The sequence below is a fragment of the Pongo pygmaeus genome, chromosome X (assembly GCF_028885625.2).
Source record: "Pongo pygmaeus isolate AG05252 chromosome X, NHGRI_mPonPyg2-v2.0_pri, whole genome shotgun sequence".
Taxonomy (NCBI): Eukaryota; Metazoa; Chordata; class Mammalia; order Primates; family Hominidae; genus Pongo; species Pongo pygmaeus.
The window spans coordinates 69,741,705-69,748,846 of record NC_072396.2 but is presented as its reverse complement, the minus strand read 5'-3'; the positions used below and the strand labels follow the sequence as shown (position 1 = coordinate 69,748,846).

At 38.4% G+C, this 7,142-nt stretch overlaps 1 non-coding gene across 1 annotated transcript; it reads left to right on the top strand.

The window, feature by feature from the left end:
• Positions 1-4,635: 4,635 nt before the first annotated feature.
• On the top strand, positions 4,636-4,742 carry LOC129025520 (U6 spliceosomal RNA). Its single transcript, XR_008497273.1, has one exon. It is a non-coding gene; the product is annotated as a U6 spliceosomal RNA (small nuclear RNA).
• The last annotated feature ends 2,400 nt before the right edge of the window (positions 4,743-7,142 follow it).

The window sequence follows — 7,142 nt, the reverse complement described above, 5'->3', positions numbered from 1 at the left end:
CCAGCCATCCCATTACTGGGTATATACCCAAAGGACTATAAATCATGCTGCTATAAAGACACATGCACACATATGTTTATTGCAGCACTATTCACAATAGCAAAGACTTGGAACCAACCCAAATGTCCAACAATGATAGACTGGATTAACAAAATGTGGCACATATACACCATGGAATACTATGCAGCCATAAAAAATGATGAGTTCATGTCCTTTGTAGGGACATGGATGAAATTGGAAATCATCATTCTCAGTAAACCATCACAAGAACAAAAAACCAAACACCGCATATTCTCACTCATAGGTGGGAATTGAACAATGAGAACACATGGTCACAGGAAGGGGAACATCACACTTCGGGGACTGTTGTGGGGTGGGGGGAGGGGGGAGGGATAGCATTGGGAGATATACCTAATGCTAGATGACGAGTTGGTGGGTGCAGCACACCAGAATGGCACATGTATACATATGTAACTTACCTGCACGTTGCGCACATGTACCATAGAGCCTAAAGTATAATAATAATAATAATAATAATAATAATAACAATAAAAAGAAAAAAAAAGAAAAAAGAAAAATAAAAATAAAACAGTGCTTTGGAGATGGTAAGTGCACAGAAATTGCTAGTTATTCATGTCATGCCCTTCAGGAGCATTGGGCTGGAAAAAGTTTGAGAACAAATTTGGTGTGGTGTCCTTCCCACAATAAAGCTGTTAAGTGAGGCTACAGCTATCATGCAACAAGGCACATTAGGACACCTACAAATCCATGTGAGGCCTTTAGTGCTGCACTTGGCAGTATTTTTAATGTGTCCTTGGTCAGCCCCTTGTTTTTTACCCCATGTTCGATAATCTGTATCTTTGCCCACTCCTGAAACCATGTATCCCACTCCACCCAACCACTTCCCAGTTGGAAAAAAATATCCCTCTACTCTGCATCTTTCTCAGACTGCCACCCTGTCTTTCCCTTCCTCATTACTGATAAGCACCTCAAAAGGGTATCACGTCAGTCTCTCAATTCCCTCACTTTACAATCTGCTGCACTCCAGATTATACTCTCACCACTCCTCTGAGAGCGCTCTAGTAGGTAGCAACAACCTCCCGATTGCTGGATCCTGAGGTCTCTTTGCAGCAACCTTGCTTATTTGACCCCTGCTCCATGGCCTTTGACTGTTGTCTACTTTCGGCTTCTGCCATACCTCTCATGCCAGCTTCTCCTCTTACCCCTTTGATAGTTCCTTCTCAATCCCCTCTGTAGTCTTTTCTTCTTCATATACCTAAAAGTTTGTTGTGCCTAGAAGTTTTGCCTATCGACCCTCTTATTTTTGCAGTCTATACGTGTACCTTCAACAATACTATCCACTGCCAGTACTTTATTTACAGCAGTGATTAAGCATGCAGGTGTTAAAGCAGGACTGACCTGGGTTTAAATCTGGCTCTGCCACTTACTAACTGTGAATTACTTAACCTCTTCTAAGCCTTGTTTTCCTCATTAGTAAAAAGGGGTCAAATATGCTTCCTAAATCATAAAGTCTTTGTGAGGGTTAAATGACATGGTGCCCAGTCTTTTCTCCTGACTTCAGTTCCATATAACTGACTGCCTACTTAAAATATCTACCTGCATACCCTCAGAAATCTAAAACTCACTATGTCCAAATCTACCCTCATGGTTGTTTCCTCCAATTTTGTTTTTCATCCTGTGTTCTCAATCTCGGTGAATGACACCACCATTTATCCAGTCACCTAAGCTGTAATAAACCTGCATATGCATACTCTTAGATTCCTCCCTTTTATTCACCCTCCACGTGTTCAGCTAGCAACTAAGCCCTACTTTTTCTCTCTTGTTAATATATGTCCTGTCTGTCTTTTCCTTTCAATCTTCTGTGCTGCTACCTTAGTTAAGACCTTCATCTATATGGTATTCTAATTAGTTCTCCCTTCATATATCTGGTCTTTTAATTGGTCTCCCTGTCTCCTGCAGCTTTGTTCCCTTTTAGTCCATTCTCTAACTGCTGCTAGAATAATCTTCTACTGTCTTCCTAATGATTATAGAATAAAATCCAAATTCTTTAGTGTGGTATATAAGGACCTCAATGATTTCACACTTCCATGTCAGATAGCTTATGCTACTTTCTCTACTAGAAATGCTCCCTCACCTTGGCCTTCTAATAAGCATGTACTCAATGGCCAACATTTAGCTCCAGATTCACCTCCTCCAGGAAAATTTCCATGGCTGCTTTACCTTTTGCTCCAGTTTTGTGTTTCCCCACTCTTCCTACACATATTTACTTAAATACTTAAGTATTTTCTTAAATATTTTGTCCCATGTACTAATATACATATCCACCTTCTCTTACTAAGTTGTAATCTCCTTGAGAGCAGGGACTTTGTTATGATCCTTTTCGGTTTTCACTCTGTTTTGTTTCACTGCTTATCATAACATATAATACCACAATATTGTTGGTCAAAGAAATGCATGAATGAACCAACTACTTATGAGCTGCGCTAATAAAAATGTACACCACTAGGTGCAAGAAAGATGATCATCCTGTTTCTATTACTTTTTTATTTTGCTATAGTCAGACCATTATTTAAAGAGGGCCTTGGCTAAAAAATCTTTCAGAGCCCTTCTGTTTCTGAGAGTTCTTCATTCTACCTTATCCTCAATACTATGGGGGATACCAAAGTATGAGAAATAATATGCATTCACAGTAGGCTTACAATATATCTGACCAAATGAGCTTAACATCTATGAAAAACTCAAGTAGAAGTATGTTTGGAATGATAAGGCAATAGTGCTAGGAATCAAATTAGTGACATAGCATCATTAAAAAACTCAGGAAGGGTTATTTAGCTAATGGCTGGAATGGTTAGACAAGTCTTTCTGAAGGGATGGGACTTGAGTTGAACTTTAGCAAATGAGAAGGCATGAGTAATGTAGTAATAACAGCAAAGAGACAGAATAGCAAACTGGTTAAGAGTATAGACAGTCCAATTTTCAGGCTTTAAACTCAGCTCTCCCACTTACTAGACCATATGACTTTGGGCAAGTGACTTCACCTCTCTCAGCCTCACCTAATTCTTCCATACATTTAAGATGGCGATCATATTTGCCTCATGTTGTGAAGATTAAGTAAAATATTGTGAATAAAGAGTTTAGAAGAGTACTTAGTTCATAGTAAGCACTTAATGAGTCAATAAGTATTGGTTGTTTTTATTATGCCTTACATATACTGAAGGCTTTCAGTTTGCACAACTTGTTTTGTACATTTCCTCAGCAACCCTAGGAGAACTGGAAAGTGTCCTATTCCCCTTTGACAAATGGTAAAACTGACGTCCAGAAAAAGGAAGTGACTTATCAAAAGTGAGCTAACAGAAGAGTCCAGCCTTCCTTTGGCCATTGGTTAGCCTTTTATACTCAGTGATATCACGGCTTCTCAGTAGCTGTTTTATTCATGTCTGGGAGATAAAGTGGAGTTGGGTATAGCAAGGGGTAGGGGGGATAATGGGAGAAGAAAAGTGCAGACAAAAAGCCAGAACTATCTTCAGGATTTGATGTTTGTTAAGGATCACCCAGCTCAGTGGATAAGGTTCAAGTCCTGCCTTCTAGGACACAAAAGAAGCACAATAGACAACCCACCCTACTAGGATAGAAATTATTTGGGAGGATATAAAATAGTTCCATGCCTCACCCTCCTTGTCAACCATCAAAACAAACAGAAAGTTCTGAAAGGGTTGAGTCAAATTCCTGAGGAGGAAAGGGGAGCTTTTCTGCAATTAATAACATCTGGCAAAATTGTTTCTGATTAGTCAACATGTGTTCCAAGGGTAACTTTTCGCATTGGGTGGTGTGTAGTTCATGTCCTGTTGTCACACTGAGACAAATGTAGCAATAACTACACTTTTCTCACACAAATCACTCATCAGAACCCCCACCTAGGGAAAAACTACATCCTGGATTAGCATTTTTTAAAATTACTTTTATAGGCTCTATTTCACAAGTGTTCTTCCTCCATGCTTCTAGGCAAGGTCTCTGACTATAAAGCCACACACAGGAAAACAGCCTCGCTATTTCTCCTTGAATCACTTCTCTCTTTCACTCCCCTTTTCTCTCTCTCTCTCTCTCTGTATTTGTCTCTCTCACACACACACACAGACACACATACACTCACATACACACAGAGTTCCAGTTCTATTTCTCCATGTTAAACTGAGAAATCGATACTCTCTCATCATCAGTGTGATTTCTAAACACTATAGTTTAGAATACTTTTTAAAAATGAAGAACAGATCAACAAACTATGCCAAGTGCCTACCATGTGCCAGATATTCTGCATTTTTAACAGGACTCCTATGACAAAACTTGGTTGTGGAATATTACTCATCTCCATCTTGCAGACAAGCAAACTGAGACTTGAGAAAAGCAAGAAACAATGGAACTATAAATCAATGCCAAGTATCTCTGGCTCCAAAACCACATACTCTGTACATTAAAGCCTCTTATTGTGGGAATAATAGAAAACCAACAAGGCACTATGAATGCTAAACCTATATCTGTCTTATTTAATTCTCACAACAAACTGATGAGTTAGCTAGTTCTGTTATCTACACTTTACAGATGAAGAAACCAAGGCTCATGCTCACTTTCACAGCACATAAACTAAAATTGGAAAAATGAATAGATGATTAGCATCGTCCTTATGTAAGGAGGGCACATAAATTCATAAAATATGCTATATTTGTCTATATTTGTACAATAAAATGATTAGCAACATGAATGAATGCATAACTTCCATACCCAATATATTCAATGAATCTCATACACATAATATTGAGTGAAAGAAATGAGACAAGAAAAGAAAACATAGCATATGATTCCATTCATATAAACTTTAAAAAACAGGCAAAAGTAAACTATAGTGTTTATATAGAGAGAAAAGCAAGCAAGCTATTATCTATTACTGCATATTCTCATTCATATTTCTTCCCTCTATTTCTGCTTCTTTTACTTATGCATAATATACCTTAAAATAAAATTTTATTTTTCTAGGCCCTAGGGAAGGGCCTGGGACCTTTCTCAAGAGAAACTTTACAGACTTCACCTTGGGATGCACCGTAAGTGCAGACATGAGAATTGTGAGAGGACCAAGCCAGGGTAGAGGGATGGGCTGGGGACAATTATTTCACATGGCGTGCTGTGGGCAAAAGCAGTAGCTTACAGGGGATAAATAGATCTTCAAAAAAGGTATGTTACATGCCAAAAAATGCCTCATGACTCATTGTACTCCAAATCCCTATAATGAAGAACTCCAGAAACCCCCATAGGCTAAAATGCTAACGTTGAAACTTCATAAATATAAACCCTATTTCTTGCCCTAGTTCAGGAGTTGTAGGGACCAGAGAACAATTGCTGGTAGTATGGTATATTGGGAAAAGAGCAGAGTTTGTGTGTCTAACTTGAGATCATCATCTTGGATCTGCTAAGCTGTGTAACCTTGAGAAAATCACTTCCTTTCTCTGAGTCTCAACTTCTTCATAAATGGGGATGTGAAAGGTTTAGCATACACTAAGAATAATTAAAATTAAAATGGGATAATCATACTATGTAACTTACAAACTTAATTTAGGAAAGCACCTGACACATAGTAGATACACAGTAAATAAGTTTTCTTCATTTTCTTCACTTAGTGGCCCCTGCCAGACCTCAAAAGATAAAGCAGTAAACTCAATGTCAGATGACTTGTGAAGATATGTACTAGTTTATTTTTGGAAGGACATATTTCAAAGGCTACAAATTTATCATTATCAAAAGAAGACACTCCTGAAAGCATAACGTCAATCTGCTATCTACTTCAAGTTCTCTCTTATATGGGGGAGCAGAAAAACAGCAAGAAGGGGTCTACCTGGCTATATTCCTTCATCAAAACAATATTCTGCTGTTTCAAAATCTACTTTGGGTTAAATCTCCCTACCCACAAATCAATGTAGCACACAACCATAGGAGCTCAAAAGAATAAAATTCTATTAACATTGAAGCAACTATCCTTTGTTATCTATTAAAACACCTTGCCTATCGCCTTTGGCTAACATTACTTGGTGAAAATCTATTCCATGCTGGTTATTAAAAGTCAGTGTAATATAAGAAACTGTAAAAATACCAGGTGACTTCATTGAAACAGATGTGATGCCCAAAGATAATTATGACTACAATCCTTTTGCGACCTTAGGGAGGTATCAACTATTGCTGTTGATGTGCCTGCTAGACTGAACCACCTCCCCAACCCACCAACCACAGAACCTGCAGTTGACATGCTAAAATTACTGTAAAGTATTTTGGTTTGGTAGCCAGAGAAACTTGTGTCTGAACCCTGGCTATGGCACTTACTGGCTAGGTGGACTTTAAACAAGTCACTTTTCTCTCAGTCTCAGTTTCCTCATCTCTCAGACAAGAATAATAATAGTATCTGATTCACAAAATTATCATGAAGACTCAATGAGATTATGTTATATAAAACGCCTAGCATGACACTTCACACCAATTAGGCACTCCAATGTTAGTTTCCTCTTGCCTTGCTCACTAAAGCATCTACCTTATTTCACTTAATGAGTTTAGCTACAGGTTTGAACATTCCCAGTGTGTAGTTGACTAGATCCTAAGATACTGTAGCATGCTCTGTTTCAAAATGGCTCAGACCTGGATCCTTATTTAACTTCACTAAACCAGAGCTCAGAAAACTGGCCAGCCAAACCATATTCAGCCTGAGGACTGTTTTGATATGGCCTATGAGCTAAAAGTGGTGTTCACCTATGTAAAGGATTGCAAGGAGAAGAAAAAGAGGATGAAGAAGAAGTAAAAGAGACAGTATGTGGCCTACAAAGCCTAAAAACATTTACAATCTGACCCTTGGGGAAAAAAAAGCTTGTCAAACTCAGTACTAGTGCCTAGTGAATAAGAAAAGCAAATGTAATCAATAGACTGTGGGAATTACTTTTTTCTAATCTGTACTTCCTTTCTTCTCCTTTTTCTTGTAACAGATTCTCGCAAATCTGGGTGGACCTGTGATTTAGGTTTTGCCAAGGAAGATATCCCACCTTCTCTGGCAGCAGTGATTGATAAAGCCCAATTCTCAGTCCTTTACTGAG